This window comes from Lolium rigidum, chromosome 6 (assembly GCF_022539505.1).
Source record: "Lolium rigidum isolate FL_2022 chromosome 6, APGP_CSIRO_Lrig_0.1, whole genome shotgun sequence".
In the NCBI taxonomy this organism is placed as follows: Eukaryota; Viridiplantae; Streptophyta; class Magnoliopsida; order Poales; family Poaceae; genus Lolium; species Lolium rigidum.
The window spans coordinates 291,118,180-291,138,637 of record NC_061513.1 but is presented as its reverse complement, the minus strand read 5'-3'; positions in this window follow the sequence as shown (position 1 = coordinate 291,138,637).

The following is a 20,458-nucleotide window of genomic DNA, read 5'->3' as shown; positions in this document are numbered from 1 at the left end:
ATCGATTGGACCGAGCCATACATAAGCTACCTCGAGCGCCAGACACTGCCAATGGATGAAGCCAAAGCACGGGCCATCGTGCGCAGATGCAAGTCCTTCACCATCATCAACAATGAACTATACAAGCGCAGTGTCTCGGGAGTGTTCCAACGATGCGTCGCTACCGCAGAAGGGCGCAACATTCTGCGCGACATCCACGCAGGGGACTGCGGCCACCACGCAGGCGCGCGTTCAATCGTCGCCAAGGCCTTTCGTCACGGCTTCTACTGGCCAACAGCCCACGAAGATGCAATCGCTCTCGTCCGTTCGTGCGCCGGGTGCCAAAAGTATGCAAGCCAGTCGCACATGCCAGGATCGGCATTGAAGACCATTCCCCTCACCTGGCCCTTCGCCGTCTGGGGCATGGACATGGTGGGAAAATTCAAAACGGCCCCCGGCGGATATACTCACCTCCTGGTTGCGGTGGACAAGTTCACCAAATGGGTAGAAGCAAAGCCCATAAAGAAGTGCGACGGGAAGACAGCCACAAAGTTCCTACGCGAGCTTATCTATCGATATGGCTACCCTCACAGCATCATAACCGACAATGGCACCAACTTCGCCAAAGGGGAAATGGCTGACTTCTGCGAAGAGAAGGGCATCCGACTCGATCTCGCCTCAGTCGCCCACCCCGAGTCGAACGGCCAAGCAGAAAGGGCAAACCAGAGCATCCTTCACGGACTCAAACCGCGCCTGGTCGTGCCCCTGGAGCGCGCAGCCGGTTGCTGGGCAGAAGAGCTCTCTTCAGTACTATGGGGCATCCGCACAACGCCAAACAGGTCAACCGGCTTCACGCCTTTCTTCCTGGTGTATGGCGCCGAAGCCGTTATGCCTACGGACATCGCCTACGACTCGCCTCGGGTCGCCAACTACGCCGAAGAAGACAGCGAGCGAGCTCGCCAAGATGACGTCGACCTCCTCGACGAGGCCAGAGACCTCGCACTCTCCAGAACTGCCATCTACCAGCAGGACCTCCATCGCTACCACAGTCGCCGTGTTCGGAGTCGCTCCTTCCAAGTCGGCGACCTGGTACTCCGGCTAATCCAGGACAAGAAAGGCATGCACAAGCTGTCCCCGCCTTGGGAAGGACCGTTCGCCGTCAGCCGCGTACTCGGCAACGACTCCTACTACCTCATCGACGTTCGCAAGGACGACAAAGGCGAGCCACTCACCAAAGAGGTGGAGCGCCCCTGGAACGTCAACCTCCTCCGACGGTTTTACACCTAAGGACAAAAATGTAGCCCGCAAATTCAGAGGTTAATAAAAATCGCCGACCGTATTGATCTCCAGCTTCGACTGCCTCTCCTTCACCCGCCAGATATCCCCATCTCTCATCCCGGTACATACCGGCCCAGTCGCCGCGATAAGCGACTAGGTACTGAGAGACATCCGGTCGCCGCTGCTGGAAGAGCGAAGTCCACGATCAGCCAAGTAGCCGGGCTAACAAGGGCATGGCGGCGTGACCGAACGCAACACCAGGTCCGGCCACCCACCACCCCTTACGCCGTCGGGTGAAAACGGCGACTGGAACCCACAGCAGGGCCGCATGCCCGGCCAGCCCCACGGGCCACGGCGACCGTCTTGTGCTACGCTATACAGCACACCAATGCCCTCCTCTACCTTAGGCTGGCGAATTGCGTGGCTAAGTACTTCGACTAGGGACCCCGCAAAACGGACCCGCGGCTCGCCAAGGAAAATACGCCCGCAATGACCCCCTTTGGAGTCGCCTAGCGACTGGCTCACCGAGCCACGACGAGTGGCGCGCTACATATGAACAGCGCAATCTACAACTCACCGCTACTCCACCCATGAGGCCGCTATTCGTACTATAACGACTACGTACTGCGACTGGGGACGCCCAGCTCGAAAAGGAAAACAGTCAAGTCGATAGCCTTCATCGGGGTCGCAAGGCGACTGGCCTGAAGGCCATGGATAGTCGGAACCAACTCCAACGCATCGCCGCCACAAATAACGCAAAATTCAAAAGCAACAACCGAATTATATTTAAGCAAAAGTTATCACTTTATTTACAACTGACACCCGCTCGCGGGAATCCAAGCTACTTCTTACGCAGGGACTCAGAAAACTACGAGGACGACCCCGGAGCCCCCTCTACGACAGGCTCGACGCCATCATCGCCGTGACGAAACTTCGGCGTGTACAGCACGACCGGATACGTAGACAACGAGCCGGCGGCCGCGGCATGGAAGAGGCGCTCCGCGGGGTAGTCCACCGGGCCTGGCTCCTTCTCCGCGTCCCCAGGCGCCGCTTGGCTGGGGATGTGAGTCTCCAAGTCCGCAGTCGCCAGTACTCGGTCGGCAAAGGGGCGCACCGCATCCATCAGTCGCAGCACTTCGGCAACATCGAACTCGCCAGTCTCCGAGGGGAAGCCAGCGGTGACCTCCTCCACGTCGAATCCCTCGGAGTAGTGCGCCAGCACCATGCTCAGAGCCATGGTAATGCCAACACGGCAGGAGGAGCGGCGAAGCCAGTCAACAACGGCCGGAATGTTGGACACGGCCTTGAAGACGGACGGCGTGTCCCGCGGAATCACCTCCCGCGGACTCAGGTACTGGAGCGCGGCCAGTATCTCCCCCGCACAGGCGATGATACGCGCGGTCGCGGTCGACAGGCATTCCCGCGGAGTCGCCGTCTCCACGAAGTCGCACGTACCTGCAACCAACAACACAAGGAAGAAAAAAATGAGAACTCCCCTTCAGCGCCGACTCGCCATGCTCGGGGACCGGCCCCCGAAGCCGACTCGCCACGCTCGGGGACTGGCCCCCGAAGCCGACTCGCCACGCTCGGGGACTGGCCCCCGAAGCCGACTCGCCACGCTCGGGGACTGGCCCCCGAAGCCGACTCGCCACGCTCGGGGACTGGCCCCCGAAGCCGACTCGCCACGCTCGGGGACTGGCCCCCGGAGCCGACTCGCCACGCTCGGGACTGGCCCCGAAGCCGACTCGCCACGCTCGGGGACTGGCCCCCGAAGCCGACTCGCCATGCTCGGGGACTGGCCCCCGAAGCCGACTCGCCACACTCGGGGACTGGCCCCCGAAGCCGGCTCGCCATGCTCGGAGACTCGAATCCCCGGCAAGTAAACAGCAAGCGCGAAGACAGGAACTTACCAAGAATCTGCCGCGACATCTCTCTGACGAAGGCCTCGAAGTTGGTCTTCTCGGCCTGCACCGCCAGGACGATGCCTTCGGACGCCTCCTTTTCCGCAGCAAGCTCCTTGGCGTGCTGCTGCTTCAAGGCCGCAACCTCCTCTCGCAGAGACGCGGCAGCCCCACGCGCAGAGTCCCGCGCATCAGTCGCGGCCTCCAGCTTTACCTTGTACTCGGCGATGACGTCCTCCAGTTCCCGGCCCTTCTGCTCCAGGACCTTCGTCAATTCCGCCACCTCCGCTTTTGCCCTTTTCCGGGCCTCTTCGGCCTGCTGCGCCCGGAATTCGGCTTCACGGTAGAAAGATTCCTTGACGAATCCTTCCCGAGCCTCGGCAAGAGCCTTTGCCTGCGCCTCTGCTACAAGAAAAGAAGACGGTGAGAACGAAAGTCAGGGCCAGTGATACCGAGAGAGGAAGGCGAGCGGGCATGACTTACTGCCCAGAGCAATCAGCTTCCGGTTCTTCTGCACCGCCTCCTCCACGAGCGCGGTCAATCGCTTAACCTCCGCCTGCGAAAATCCAAAAACAGTGCCAAAAGTCAACAAAAGAAAAACAGACGGACAAAAAGGAGACTCGACTCGCCCTTTCAGACCAAGTCGACCCTCGGGGACTGGGGGTGACTAGACTACACTCACCACGTGTGCTTTACCAAGCGCCGTGTGGAGCTCGGTGAAAGTCAAGGAAGAAGGCGGCGGATGGCGTGACTCAGTCGCTCCTTCCGCTTGCATCACCGCCTCAGTCGACGGCACCTCGCCCGCCCGCGTGTCGGCATCACTGGGCGGGGCTCGGTCCCTAGCGGCCTTGGACCGGCGCTCCTTCAGCGGCTCCGACAGGCCGCCCTCCTCGACGATGTTCTCTTCGACCTCGGGCGCCTTCTGCCCCTCGGTCGACCCGACGTCAGTCGACTCCTCCTCCACCACGGGTGGAACGACGTCCGGTCCCGTCGCCGCGCTCGCCATGCCCCCGCGAACCATGCTGGGTAGAGGAAAGACTTCGGCGGTGGGCTCGGCGCGGCTGGTGCTCACCTTCTCAGCTTGGCTCGCGGTGGCGGGTTCTTCCGGAGCCGACCCCGCGCCCCCAAGGTCGGATGGCGCCGCCTTCTTCTCCGCGGCCTTCTTCTTCGCCTCGGCCGCCCTCGTGGCCGCCACCCCAGCCGCGGGCGGCTTCGCCAAGGTCTTCTTCTTGGACCTACAGGGAGACGAGGTGAATCGACACCCAATCCAGCCGCAAGGAGAACAAGTTCGACAAGGAGCACCTACCTCACCGTGGGGATCGCTTTTACGCCTGGACCGGCCCGAGCTCCCGCGTCGATCGCGTCCTTCAAGGGGCGCTGAAGCCTCATGGATCCTTCCAGGAGAGTGGGGCGCAGTCGCTTCGATAGCGGCTCGGCCCCTTCCTTGGAAGGCTCCGCCTTGCCCTCCGGGCGAGAGGTCGCCTCCTCTTCAGCTGCGCCCTGGGACGAGGACTCGGTACCCCTCTTCGACCCGCGCGGGAGTCTGATGAAGTCCCGCGCCTCGGAATCCGACTCGGTGCGCTCCTCCTCGTCGTCGACCTCTTCCTCCTCGCCTTCGGTCATCTCCGGTGGCTCCTTCCCGGCGAGGGGGAGGTGGTCAGCGATCTTCTGCCAGCGCTATAGTCGAATCAAAGGAACAAGTCAGAAAGGAAGAAACGCGGCCAAGCCGTGCGGAGTCGCCATACAAAGCATTACCTGAGGCGCCGGGGTATCTTCGGAGTAGGGCTGCAAGCCGTCCTCGAAGGAGGTAAAGGTGGCAGTGGTGATCTTGGCGAGCGCCTTCCGGTACTCGCCCTCGTCCCATTCGGTCGCTGTCGACCGGGTGCGGTCGTTCTGCCCCCGGTATTCCCACATGGGGTGAGCTCGGCACCGCAGGGGGATCAGCCGCCGGCCGAGCCAACAGTTGTACATATCGACCGCCGTCGGGCCGCTATCCTTCGGCGCACGGATCGCTTGGCGCATCTCCTTCACCACCTCCTCCTGCTCGCGCGGCAGCCGACCGGACATTGAGGCGCCGCGGGATGCTTGGCTCGGGGCTGTGCGAGGAATGCAGACCTCGCCGGGGGGAGTGTACTCCTTGGCGTAGAACCAGAAGCGGCGCCACAGCGACTGCGCCTTCTTGGGGAGCGCCATGTCGATGAAGCTTTCCCCGGACTTCACCTGGAAGGTGATCCCACCGTTCGGGATGAGCGCCTCGCTGTTCTTGCTGGCCCGAGTCGCCCGCCCGTGGAAGATTGACACCCACAGTGGGAAGTAGGGCGGACAGCCCAAGTAGCATTCGCACAGCGCCACGAACAGAGAAATCTGTTGGACGCTATGCGGCCCGAGGTCGGAGACCTTGATGCTGTAGAAGGCTAACGGCTGCCGGAGGAAATCGGAGGTGGGGAGAGCGAACCCGCGGTCGAGGAAGCTCAGGAAGATCACGAACTCCCCGGGCCGCGGGAGGGGTTCCACCTCGTTCGCCGGCGGAACTCGCCATCGCTCTTGATTGAACTCCGGGATGACCCCGGAAGCGACGTACGGGAGGAGAGACTCCCGCGTGACCTTCGACTTGCCCCAGCCTTTCGCCGCCATGGATGCGTGTGGAGCTTGGAGTGAGGATGGGATGAGGAAAAGATATGAGAAGAATGCGGAAGAGTGGTGAACCCTAATCCTAGGGGCGACCCTTTATACCGCCTGCACTCGCCCAGATTAAGGATGAGATCCGTTCGTTAATTCGTCCCGGAATCGCCGCCCCGCAATCAACGGTCAAGATTCGCGCCGGCTCCGGCTGAATAGCCGTTAACTAGCCGTTAACGGTCACGTCGGGCCCAACGGTCAACAACATGCAAACGGTTCGTGCCTCGGTCAACGTGAAATCTAGCCGTTGGCTCTTCCACGTGTCTCAATGGCGAATGCGCGCCGACTGGCAAACGACGACTGGCTGACGCCGACTGTCATACGCCGACTGGCAAACGACGACTGGCTGACGCCAACTGTCATACGCCGACTGGCAAACGACGATGACTGACCAAGCATTGGCGATTGGAGACTGGCACCAAGCTTGTGACTTTATCTTCGGGAGCCCGGCGGCAATTCATCTTGATCTATCACTGCGCCTTTCCAAGACTTGCTCTAGATCCACGCTTCATCACCACCGCGCTCGGGGACTACTGATGGGGATACACCCATAGGGGGTGGGTCGCCAGTCCCACTCGCCATGAAGACGAAGGCCCAGGAGGACCGCCAGTCGCCTAAGCGACTGGGCTCTGCGGCGACTGGGCCGTGACCCCAAGGAGGCAATCTACTCGATTAGATAAGGGAGGTTACTTGCAAGAGGGTTAGCGGATCCCGGATTAGTAGCAACTGATACGATTCGGAGTTATCTCCATGTAACCCTAGATCGGGGGTGCCTATATAAACCCCCGAGCTTAAACCCTAGAGGACACCTTACTCGAGATCAAATCTCCCCTTTGTAAGATCCCGGCGTAGCCGCCGACTGAGCCCCCCCATTGTAATTCTCCACTGAGCAATAAAGATCTAGCAGGACGTAGGCCTTTTACTCTCCGGAGGGGCTGAACCTGGGTAAAACCCTTGCGTCTCTTGCACCTCGACCCGTAGATGGCGATGTTCCCTTCCCCTCGCATCAACGAAGTGCTACCCCCTGTAGCATCTGCCGTGGTCACATCCACGACAACTAGTGTGCGTGTATGTATTTCACGAGCCGATATTTAGGTGCCAAATTAATTATCGGTGGAGTAGTTAGCAAAGAGAAGAGCTAGAAAAGAGAGAAAAGGCATAGTTGGGAGAGCTGAGCATGATACACGCACATTTAATGAGTTACCGAGTCTGGTTCCACCAATGTCGCTCCGGACATTTGGCAGAACACGGAATGTGATTAGCATGCAAAGGTAACTACTGTATATGGGGAGAGAATTAATCAACAATTAATGCCGTAATGCCAGAAAATCAATCTAAGCTAGCCATGCACCCCATCGGCCTCCACGTCACCGATCCGCGAGAACACGGGATGTATCATTGAATCTTGGCGGTCCATCAAGTCTCTCGATCTAGCTGAGCCTATCTACAGCCAAAAGAGAGAGCCGAAATTTTACCTCCATCTCATCTTGTTCCCGCCATAGGCACCCCTCAAAATATTTGAACCTCCAACCTTGACCTTCTCTACTAGTCTATAAATATGGGGTAGGGTGCAGCCAACGCGTGCGTCGTGTGTGACGACTTAGACTTTGACTCTTTACTCGTCGAGGAGAGGAGAGTGGGCGGTCTGTCGCCTATTGAGTCTGTCGAGGCTTCCGGTTTCATGGTCATTGTGGACGGTGGCGGTAATTCTCAGATTCTTCATTTTCGCTCTGTTTCATGAATCGATACATCTATCTACCCTCGTTTGTACATCTTTGTCCATGTCGAGCTCAGATTCGTTTCCTACGAGATGCGCCGAAAAGGGAGCCTGCAGGGCTGCGCGCGGCGGCGAGGCACCGGCATGGATCGATCATCGTAGTTTTTGCGGCGGCGTAGGTCGGAGAACTGTGGTCAGTTGTTTCTTCTTTTCTTTTGGATATATTCCCGTACGTACGTACGTATCTGCAGGCTGCAGCTAGCTAGGCATGCAGAGGCGCGCGCGCGTATATGTAGTATCCTTGTACCGTGTCACGTAAACGTACGTATTGATGCGAGTGATCCCGATGGATATGGTAGCCAGCACAGCACGTAGGGATATGTTTGGGAATTAAGGAGGCAGCTGATGGATTGCGTTGTTTTGGGAATCGATCGATCGAGGCAGCACGTACCGGTATCGGTTCGTCTCGCGCGCGGGGACCCCACCCCACCTTGTTCGCGTGAAGTAGACGTAGCAAAAGGCAGGGATCGATATGCCCGCTGGTTCCGATGAGCGCGTCGCTGGAGCCGGCCAGCCTGGCAGCCTAAACGTAACGAGACGAGACGTCGTTTAGGCGCGCTGGAGCCGGCCAGGCTGGCAGCCTACTCACGCTGGCCAGTCGCGCGGGAGGTGGAGGCCGGAGTAGTACGCACGCGCGCCATCTCCTCCGAGTCCAACACAAGAAAAACGAAGAAAGGGATGGAGAGTACGGCGATGCATGCCAGGCCGGGTCAAACACAAGCACTCCTCCGAGTCCAACAGCTGGGAAGAAGCTCTCCTCTTGAAAGATTGCTCTCGTGGTTGTCCTTTCACCTAGTCATGATTACTTAGTTTGGTCTTTTGTTACAACTTCATTAACTTCCCTATGAGTCATAACTAGAAGGTGTATTTTTAGTCACTGAGTAACAGCAAGTCGTGTGCTTGAGCCAAGAGAAGTCGGGCTAGCCACTCCCGCGCGCACCTAGTGATCTCACATATCTTAATCTTTCTTTCCATGTTGCACCCTTGCCCTTGCTCATGATTCTGTATTTAATGCTTTGGTAACTTGGGCAGATTGGAAACAACAACCATCTCTACTGTTGGTCGTGCAGCCGCGTTGTGCCGGAAGCCTGTCGAGAAGATGTCACAGCATTTCGGTCCCACGGGATGTAAGCAACATACTGCAAAGACAAGATAGTCGGTGGTGGCTGCAGGAGGCGCGCAGCCTGTGAGAAGGAGGTTGACGAGGGAGGATGTTCCTGCGGCTAATCGAGGGTTCTAGCATGTAATTAAAAGGTTCGAATAGGTGTCCGATGATGGTTTTGGCTTGTGGCTAATGAATGAATCATGTTAGCTATGTGACTGCTGTCACAACCTGATACTAGGAAGTTTGCATGGAAAGGTACAAATGACCTGTAGTGATGTAGATGCTTTGCTTGTCTTGATCTTGTGAAACACTTGTAAGCTAGTGGTTTGTGCTTGTGACCTGCTTCAAAGCTAGGGGCAACACTTGTAAAACGCTGTAATTCAGAATCGCAAGATTTAGATGAGATTCTCAGGCTCCAATGCACCCTTGAGCTGGGCACACCAATGTGTTTTTGTTTGTTTGTCTGAACTCCTAATGGAACCTGGAGTTTGTACACCTATGTAGCTGAATAAGATTGGTCGCAACTATGCTCTGTTTTTCCCTTGGGGAAGAGAGAAGATCGAGCTTGAGAGTTGCATCACGGCTGGTTCCCTGAAACCGTCCGGCCGTGGTAACTTGATTCGCCGGAAACATATAGATACTAGATGATTCCCCGCGCGTTGCTGCGGATCAGTAGCAAATCATATTGTAAAGAACAAACTTTTACATATTAGTGCACGCGGTAAAGATAAGGAGAATAACTATATTTCTGGGGAAGGGTAAATAAGATAATTGTGAATGAAACAATGTTGGAAGTGTAGGCATTGCACATTTAGATTCCGAATGTGTAAAGGCAACAGATATCAATATTGGAAGCAATATAGTGTTATAAAAGCCCATTTCTTACTCGACTATGTTTATTATCATAGAGTGGAATTTAGTTTTCGACCACACGCATATCTTTGTACAACAAACTCGGTTCAGATCAAATTTACTAATCCAACTATAAATGTTTCTTTCGGCAAATATAATTTTGCATGTAGCCAACTTAGCTTTTAAGAAGGTACGGTATGAAAAAAATTGAAGTCCTCCTGCTCCACATGCTCCATACACATGAACATCAGCCTCATATATAAATGCCTACCAAGTTGACCCGCTACATATACTCATTCTGCATGCCATTATGTACCAACCTTCTACTGCTGGTTATGTAGATCGGCGAATTAGCACGCACAATTACCATAATACTGAAAACAAAAAAGTGTCTGATAAATAAGATGAAGTACCTCAGATTGCTGAATGACGAAAGAAGGCAACTGACTCTATTGAGCTACATATATACATGTTAATCTTTATCAAAATAACAATATACATGTTCATTGCTAAATGCTAATTGAGTCATTATAAACAGTTGTAATTTCGTTAAATATCAGCTTAGATACATAGCAGATTAGATACATGAAGAATACAGAAGATTTGTAGGAAGTGATGAAACAGACCACAGGTGGAAACTTATTACAATGGCAATTGCACATGAATTACTTGATTTGGAAAATAATCCCACATCTACTTCTGAAATAAACAGCAATTGAGCACTTGAAAGATAGAGATGCCAGATTTTTATACCACGTTGCTATCTGCAGGCAGCAAATTGCCAAATTCAAGATAGCAACACCCTTCATGAATATGAGTCTGTATAGATAAGCAAGATGCAGTGGGTCTATTTATTAAAACGCTGTGGTACTGCTAACCTTTAAAACATATAAAGAGAAATAATTAGTGGCACCGATAGACGATCAGAAGACTTGTGGTGGAGTAAAATTTGACTTCTCACATCTCCTGGCTGCACTCAATCAAAGGTCAATTGCATCTGCATGTTGATGAGTCGATACTGCATGTATCAATGTGTGAGGGCATATACCTGTTATGAAGGAAATTCACCAAACGTACATCAGTAAGAAAACAAAATAGCTTCTATGAACAACTGAATCACGTAGTTTAAAAGCTTGCAAAAGCTCCAATGGAAACAATCTAATATATTTGTATCTGAAAGGAGGTTCTTGTAGAGGAGCGGTCGCTGCTCTTGATCTAAGGCTGATAGCCTGATACCCAAATATAGGAGGGAAATCGATGGCTACCACATCTGGTCCAGCTCCAGCATGGACGGGCAACACCAGAAGGCGACGGGAGTCGAGGCCTCCTTGTGAAATTGTGGTGAAGATGACGGGAATGGAGCAGCTACGGTACTTAAACGCCAGAGCAGATCCATTCGTTTCACTTACCCTTGCATTAATTTGGTGGAGAAGATGAATAGGGAACCCATGTGTTCCCGGTATTTGCAGTTTCAGCGTCCATAAGGTGAGATAACTCTGAAGAAGATGAAGGAGCACAGCCTCTAGCATAGCGTCTAAAAAAATCTCTGAAAAAAAGATGATGATTTGCTGCTAAAAATAACGAAATAAATAAAAGAAATAGATAGGACGTAGCTGTAGCTGACGTGGCTTACAATCAAATTGAAACTCGTGAAGATGATGTGGCATGCTTGCATGTTGAGAGAATTAAGTGGGTTAACAGTGTCACGGAGCTCGAGTTTCAGAAATTGCTTGTTCAAGAAACTTGAGGAAGCCCTGGCAGTTGTTTTTCGGCAATCGTGTTTTGCACCATGATGGAGGGTTGCGTACGCGAGGTGGATCACCGGACGTATCAGCGGCAGGTGGCCGAGGGTTCCGGCTGCGGCATGATCGACGCAGCTCCCCGTTCTGAACTGACAGACCATCACCACGCAGGCGCCGCCCATATTGTACATTACACGATTGTCCCTTGCCTTGTGTTGGGGCTGCATCTCGCAGCCCCATCTTCTTCCACCTCTGAACTCTCTCTCACTCTGAAATCTCACAAAGCTCTCTTGTCTCTCTTCTCTCATGAACACAACACGGACACACACTGCCAAGGAAAGAAGAACAAGCTTTGCCAACACTTCTTCCTTGACACCACCGTAGCTACATCTCTCTTCTCTCATGAACACAACACGGACATACACGGCCACGAAAAGAAGAACAAGCTTTGCCAACACTTCTTCCTTGACACCACCATAGCTACATCTCGCATCGGCGTTAATGCGCCTTCTCGTCTTCAGCGCCGCCTGCTCGTCTTCAGCGGCGGCGTTAATTCCCACTAACGGGCTTCCTCGGCACTACATAAATCACCGCGCGCCTTCGTCGCCGCACATTCTAGCGACCTCGCGCTCCTCCTCCAAACCTGCTCCAGCGGCCCTAGCCCCTAGCCATGGACCACCAAGAAAGAGAAGGCGCCGCCGCCAACGGCTTCGCCCTCTGGAACGTGCGCTACCCCATCCCGCCGAACATGCGCTCTCCAAGGGGGGGAGGGATCAGCTGCGGCGGCTTGCTGAGTCCAAGCCGGAGTGATTACCATCACCTCCTTAGCCGGAGAAACGGCCACATCTGGGTTTTCCGGGTTAACGCCTGATTGCGTGTAATACACACGTCCGTTGGGAACCCCAAGAGGAAGGTGTGATGCGCACAGCAGCAAGTTTTCCCTCGTAAGAAACCAAGGTTATCGAACCGAGTAGGAGTCAAGGAACACGTGAAGGTTGTTGGTGGCGGAGTGTAGTGCGGCGCAACATGATACGTCTCCGACGTATCGATAATTTCTTATGTTCTATGCCATATTATTGATGATACCTACATGTTTTATGCACACTTTATGTCATATTCGTGCATTTTCTCGGAACTAACCTATTAACAAGATGCCGAAGTGCCGATTCTGTTTTCATGCTGTTTTTGGTTTCAGAAATCCTAGTAACGAAATATTCTCGGAATTGGACGAAATCAAAGCCCAGGGGCCTATTTTCTCACGAAGCTTCCAGAAGTCCGAAGGAGAGACGAAGAGGGGCCACGGAGGGGCCACACCCTAGGGCGGCGCGGCCCCCCCTTGGCCGCGCGGCCCTGTGGTGTGGGGCCCCCGTGCCGGCCTCTTGACTTGCCCTTCCGCCTACTTAAAGCCTCCGTGACGAAACCCCCGATGCCGAGAGCCACGATACGGAAAACCTTACTGAGACGCCGCCGCCGCCAATCCCATCTCGGGGGATCCAGGAGATCGCCTCCGGCACCCTGCCGGAGAGGGAATCATCTCCCGGAGGACTCTACACCGCCATGGTCGCCTCCGGAGTGATGAGTGAGTAGTTCACCCCTGGACTATGGGTCCATAGCAGTAGCTAGATGGTTGTCTTCTCCTCATTGTGCTTCATTGTTGGATCTTGTGAGCTGCCTAACATGATCAAGATCATCTATCCGTAATTCTATATGTTGTGTTTGTCGGGATCCGATGGATAGAGAATACTATGTCATGTTAATTATCAAGTTATTATACATGTGTTGTTTATGATCTTGCATGCTCTCCGTTTCTAGTAGAGGCTCTGGCCAAGTTTTTACTTTTAACTCCAAGAGGGAGTATTTATGCTCGATAGTGGGTTCATGCCGCATTGACACCTGGGACAGTGACAGAAAGTTCTAAGGTTGTGTTGTGCTGTTGCCACTAGGGATAAAACATTGGCGCTATGTCCGAGGATGTAGTTGTTGATTACATTATGCACCATACTTAATGCAATTGTCTGTTGTTTAGCAACTTAATACTGGAGGGGGTTCGGATGATAACCTGAAGGTGGACTTTTTAGGCATAGATGCAGTTGGATGGCGGTCTATGTACTTTGTCGTAATGCCCAATTAAATCTCACTATACTTATCATGTCATGTATGTGCATTGTTATGCCCTCTCTATTTGTCAATTGCCCGACTGTAATTTGTTCACCCAACATGCTTTTATCTTATGGGAGAGACACCTCTAGTGAACTGTGGACCCCGGTCCATTCTTTAATACTGAAATACAAATCTGCTGCAATACTTGTTTTTACTATTTTCTCTGCAAACAATCATCTTCCACACAATACGGTTAATCCTTTGTTACAGCAACCCGGTGAGATTGACGACCTCACTGTTTCGTTGGGGCAAAGTACTTTGGTTGTGTTGTGCAGGTTCCACGTTGGCGCCGGAATCTCTAGTGTTGCGCCGCACTACATCCCGCCGCCATCAACCTTCAACGTGCTTCTTGGCTCCTCCTGGTTCGATAAACCTTGGTTTCTTTCTGAGGAAAACTTGCTGCTGTGCGCATCATACCTTCCTCTTGGGGTTGCCCAACGAACGTGTGAAATACACGCCATCACAACACCAGAGATTCCGGCGCCAACGTGGAACCTGCACAACACAATCAAAGTACTTTGCCCCAACGTAACAGTAAGGTTATCAATCTCACCGGCTTGTTGTAAACAAAGGATTAGATGTATAGTGTGGATGATGATGATTGTTTGCGAAGAACAATAAAGAACAATTGCAGTAGATTGTATTTCAGATGTAAAGAATGGACCGGGGTCCACGATGCACTAGTGGTGTCTCTTCCATAAGATAAACAGCATGTTGGGTGAACAAATTACAGTTGGGCAATTGACAAATAAAGAAGGCATAACAATGCACATACATATATCATGATGAGTACTATGAGATTTAATCAGGGTATTACGACAAAGTACATAGACCGCTATCCAGCATGCATCTATGCCTAAAAAGTCCACCTTCAGGCTATCATCCGAACCCCTTCCAGTATTAAGTTGCAAACAACAGACAATTGCATTAAGTATGGTGCGTAATGTAATCAACACAAATATCCTTAGACAAAGCATCGATGTTTTATCCCTAGTGGCAACAAGACATCCACAACCTTAGAACTTTCACGTCACCGTCCCAGATTTAATGGAGGCATGAACCCACTATCGAGCATAAATACTCCCTCTTGGAGTCACAAGTATCAACTTGGCCGAGCCTCTACTAGCAACGGAGAGCATGCAAGAACATAAACAACATATATGATAGATTGATAATCAACTTGACATAGTATTCAATATTCATCGGATCCCAACAAACACAACATGTAGCATTGCAAATAGATAATCTTGATCATGATAGGCAGCTCACAAGATCTAACATGATAGCACAATGAGGAGAAGACAACCATCTAGCTACTGCTATGGACCCATAGTCCAGGGGTGGACTACTCACACATCGATCCGGAGGCGATCATGGCGATGAAGAGACCTCCGGGAGATGATTCCCCTCTCCGGCAGGGTGCCGGAGGCGATCTCCGAATCCCCCGAGATGGGATTGGCGGCGGCGGCGTCTCCGTAAGGTTTTCCGTATCGTGGCTCTCGTGCATCGGGGTATTCGCGACGAAGGCTTTAAGTAGGCGGAAGGGTAGGTTTAGGGGCGACGCGAGGGACCCACACGCTAGGGCCGCGCGGGCCCAAGCCTGGCCGCGCCGCCCTAGTGTGGCGTCGCCTCGTCGCCCCACTTCGTATCTCCCTCGGTCTTCTGGAAGCTTCGTGAAAAAATAGGCCCCTGGGTGTTGATTTCGTCCAATTCCGAGAATATTTCCTTACTAGGATTTCTGAAACCAAAACAGCAGAAAACAACAACTGGCTCTTCGGCATCTCGTCAATAGGTTAGTGCCGGAAAATGCATAATAATGACATATAATGTGTATAAAACATGTGAGTATCATCATAAAAGTAGCATGGAACATAAGAAATTATAGATACGTTTGAGACGTATCAAGCATCCCCAAGCTTAGTTCCTACTCGCCCTCGAGTAGGTAAACGATAACAAGGATAATTTCTGAAGTGACATGCTATCATAATCTTGATCAATACTATTGTAAAGCATATGAGATGAATGCAGTGATTCGAAGCAATGATGAAGATAATGAGTAAACAAATGAATCATATAGCAAAGACTTTTCATGAATAATACTTTCAAGACAAGCATCAATAAGACTTGCATAAGAGTTACTCATAAAGCAATAAATTCTTAGTATAAAGCTTTGAAGCAACACAAAGGAAGATATAAGTTTCAGCGGTTGCTTTCAACTTCAACATATTTATCTCATGGATAATTGTCAACACAAAGTAATATAACAAGTGCAATAGGTAAACATGTAAGAATCAATGCACACAGTTGATACAAGTGTTTGCTTCTGGGATAGAAAGAATAGGTAAACTGACTCAACAATGAAGTAAAAGATAGGCCCTTCGCAGAGGGAATCATGGATTACTATTTTTGTGCTAGAGCTTTTCATTTGAAAACAAGAAACAATTTTGTCAACGGTAGTAATAAAGCATATGTGTTATGTATAAGACATCTTATAAGTTGCAAGCCTCATGCATAGTATACCAATAGTGCTCGCACCTTGTCCTAATTAGCTTGGATTAACATGGATTATCATTGCATAGCATATGTTTCAACCAAGTGTCACAAAGGGGTACCTCTATGCCGCCTGTACAAAGGTCTAAGGAGAAAGCTCGCATTGGATTTCTCGCTTTTGATTATTCTCAACTTAGACATCCATACCGGGACAACATAGACAACGAGATAATGGACTCCTCTTTAATGCATAAGCATTCAACAACGATTAAAATTCTCATAAGAGATTGAGGATTAATTGTCCAAAATGAAACTTCCACCATGAATCATGGCTTTAGTTAGCGGCCCAATGTTCTTCTCTAACAATATGCATACTCAAACCATTTGATCATGAAAATCGCCCTTACTTCAGACAAGACGAACATGCATAGCAACTCACATGATATTCAACAAAGGTGTAAAAGTTGATGGCGTCCCCAGAAACATGGTTACCGCTCAACAAGCAACTTATTAAGAAATAAGACACATAAGTACATATTCTTCACCACAATAGTTTTTAAGGCTATTTTTCCATGAGCTATATATTGCAAAGACAAAGGATAGAATTTTAAAGGTAGCACTCAAGTAATGTACTTTGGAATGGCAGAGAAATACCATGTGGTAGGTAGGTATGGTGGACACAAATGACATAGTTTTTGGCTCAAGGATTTGGATGCACGAGAAGAATTCCTCTCAATACAAGGCTAGGCTAGCAAGGTTGTTTGAAGCAAACTCAAGTATAAAAGGTGCAGCAAAGCTCACATATGAACATATTGTAAGTATTATAAGACTTTACATTGTCGCCTTGTTGTTCAAACACCTTAACCAGAAAATATCTAGACTCTAGAGAAACTAATCATGCAAACCAAATTTTAACAAGCTCTATGTAGTTCTTCATTAATGGGTACAAGGTACATGATGCAAGAGCTTAAACATGATCTATATGAGCACAACAATTTCCAAGTATCACATTATTCAAGACATTATACCATTTACCACATGCGGCATTTTCCGTTTCCAACCATGTAACAATGAATGAAATAGTTCAACCTTCGCAATGAACATTAAAGATAAAGCTAAGAACACATGTGTTCATACGAAACAACGGAGCGTGTCTCTCTCCCAAACAAAGAATGCTAGGATCCGATTTTATTCAAACAAAAACAAAAACAAAAACAAACAGACGCTCCAAGTAAAGCACATAAGATGTGACGGAATAAAAATATAGTTTCACTAGAGGTGACCTGATAAGTTGTCGATGAAGAAGGGATGCCTTGGGCATCCCCAAGCTTAGATGCTTGGGTCTTCTTAAAATATGCAGGGATGAACCACGGGGGCATCCCCAAGCTTAGACTTTTCACTCTTCTTGATCATATTGTATCATCCTCCTCTCTTGACTCTTGAAAACTTCCTCCACACCAAACTCAAAACAAACTCATTAGAGGGTCAGTTGCATAATTCATATATTCAGAGGTGACATAATCATTCTTAACACTTCGGACATTGCACAAAGCTACTGAAAGTTAATGGAACAAAGAAATCCATCAAACAAAGCAAAGCCGGCAATGCGAAATAAAAGGCAGAATCTGTCAAAACGAACAGTCCGTAAAGACGAATTTTTTAGAGGCACCAAACTTGCTCAGATGAAAATGCCCAAATTGAATGAGGAGGTCTTCGCGTCTTCCTCGTCGTCCTGCTCCTCCTTCACCTCCGGCTTCGGGATGAGGAGGGCTCCGCCGGCGTGGCTGTGCTGTTGCCGCCGTGCCTCCGATTGACGGGAGACGTCGCGTACTCCGGCTCGGCCATCACCTCCCGCTTCGGCATGGGGTAGGGTGTGGCGCGGGACGACGAAGATGCCAATCGTACCGGCCCCAACGAAGAAGAGTTCGAGGAGGACGAGTACGTCCTCCTCGGCTACCAGCGTGCTACGGGTGAAGAAGATGGTGGCGGCGACGACAACATCTCCAGTCTTGGAGCGCCATTCTGGATGCCCTCGATGACGTGTTCCAGGGTGCGCCCGGAACGCCCCAGAAATGGAGGCACCCCTCCTTGTTCCAGATGTTCTGCCGGCCGATGAGGCCGGTGGTGTTGTACATCTCGGCGCCGTACTGCGCCTGAAAGTAGTCCGCCCACCACGTGTCGTTGCCGGTGGGCGCCCAGGTTGGATCGACTCGCTCCTCGTCTGTGAGGCGAGCCCGCCGAGTCCTGATTGTGTCCCTCCAGCGCTCCGTGCCCTGCGGCGGCGGCGGTACGCCGATGCTATTGACGGCCATCCTCTACCCGCCACTGGTTGGCAGCTGCATGTCCAGCGGCCCAGGATATCCCACGCGGTACAGCGCCCACGCCAACGCACCTCGTGGTCTCGGGGAAGCAGAAAAGCAAAGGGTTGTGGTAGTCGGCATAGTCAATGCAGCTCGTGGTCTTGTTGTGGAAGGAGATGTCGCGGCGCAGGATACGGTCGGAGGGGTTCAGGAACCCTCCAAGCGGAACCATGATCCACGGCAGATGCCGCGGCGCAGGGGGCAACACGGCTGAGCGCCAAGAACGGCAGGCGGCCTGGAAGCGAGCACGGTCGGCGGGGGAGAAGATGCGGGCCAAGACCATGGCTAGAAGATCCTCCGGAAGTTCAGACCACGTCGCCATTGATTGATGTGAGCTGTGCGCACGCTTGCCGCCGGGATTCGCTACGTACTAGCCGCGAGAGAGATGGATTGTCCGGTGCTGTGTTGTTCCTGATCCCTTAATTTGTTTGCATTATATTATATGTTAGGCAACCGACTCTGATCGAGTTGGGGTGCGCATCTCACGCCAACAGTACACGACTAGGGATTTACGGAGACCGGCCAGAAAACTATAGCTAAGCAAAGAAGAAAATAGGGAACCGATCGATCCACGACGTTGGCGCGCACCTCATCCTCGGTCAGCTCCAGCTCGTATAGCTCCTGCAGCCTTCTCAAGCCCTTGTCACCTCGTATACTTTTTTATTTTTATTTTTATATATATGCACTGCACCCGAGCCCACCTGCGCAACCGGAAGGAGATCAAAAGAGAACCCGCAAGAGAACGCCGATCGGTGCAACTCGCTCGCGTGCAAGGTCCCCGCGAGATGGATCTCGGCTTCACTCCCTCGCGCGGCCGGGCGCGCCCAACCTTTCCTTAATATTGTCTCGCTCGCTCGCTAATCAAGGAGGCCGGCAAGGAATCCATCGATTTTTTCCCAAAACAACGCAATCAGCTGCCTCCTTAATTAATTCCCAAACACATCCCTACGTACGCCCAATCTTCAACGCTAGCTGCCTACCCCAGACCCATCCAGATCACTACGTACGTATACGTGCGTACTAAGGTTACACGGTACAAGGATACGCCCACCCCTGCATGCCTAGCAGCAGCTACGTACGGGAATCCAAAACAAGACACAAAACAAAACTGACCACGCTTCTCCGCCCGGCCCCATCCGATCTGCGCCGCCCCCGCTGCAGCACGATGATCCATGCATGCCGGTGACTCGCCGCCGCGCGCGCGCAGCACTGGATCACTTTTCGGCGAACCTGCATGAAACGAACCTGAGCAGACGGCGGTGACATGGTCGAAGATGCACTCGATCGTGGCGCGCTACATGGATGGATATGGCCGGATTCCTCAACCAAATCGAAAGAAATAATCCAAGAATTACCGGGCCGCCGCGACGACGATGAAACCGGGAGGCCGGGTGAACAGCAGAGTGCCCTCTCCTCTCCTCTCCTCGACTCGACGAGTAAAGAGTCAAAGTCTAAGTCGTCACACACGACGCACGCGTTGGCTCAACCTCCCTTAGTATATATAGAGCTTTTGGTGACTATTCAAATTTCGAGGGTAGGAAAGAAAATGGCGGGAAGAAGGAAAATATTCGGTCCCCACGCCTAGGTTTTTAGTTATTATGGAGGGAAAAAATGTGAAGACATATAGGTTGGAAATTTTGGAGATACCTCGCGCATTGCCTGGGATCGGTGATACCTCGCGCATCGTCTGGGATCGGTGACGTGGAGGCCTCAATCGGGAGCCTAAAAAACGATGGGGTGCATGGCTACCGGCATTTGATTCTCTGGCATTAAGTGTTGATTGATTTTTTTCCTAATAACTACATTTGCATGCTAATCGCATCCCATATTCTACGGAACGGCCGGAGCGGCACTAACGGAAGATGACTTCGGTGACCCATTCAACTTGCGTTCTACCGAACGGCCGGAGCGAAACTAGCGGAAGCCAATGTGGTAACTCATTCAACGTGCATGTGCATGCATTTGACTCAATCTCACGACTATATCATGCTGTACTATCCGGCCGGAAACGCATTCTACTATAGGTGAATTTCCCTTGGCTCTTCTGTTTGCTAACTGTATCAATTACGGTAATTAATTTGGCACTTAGAAATCGGCTCATGATTGACCTCTGTGGCTGTGGCTACCATATGATT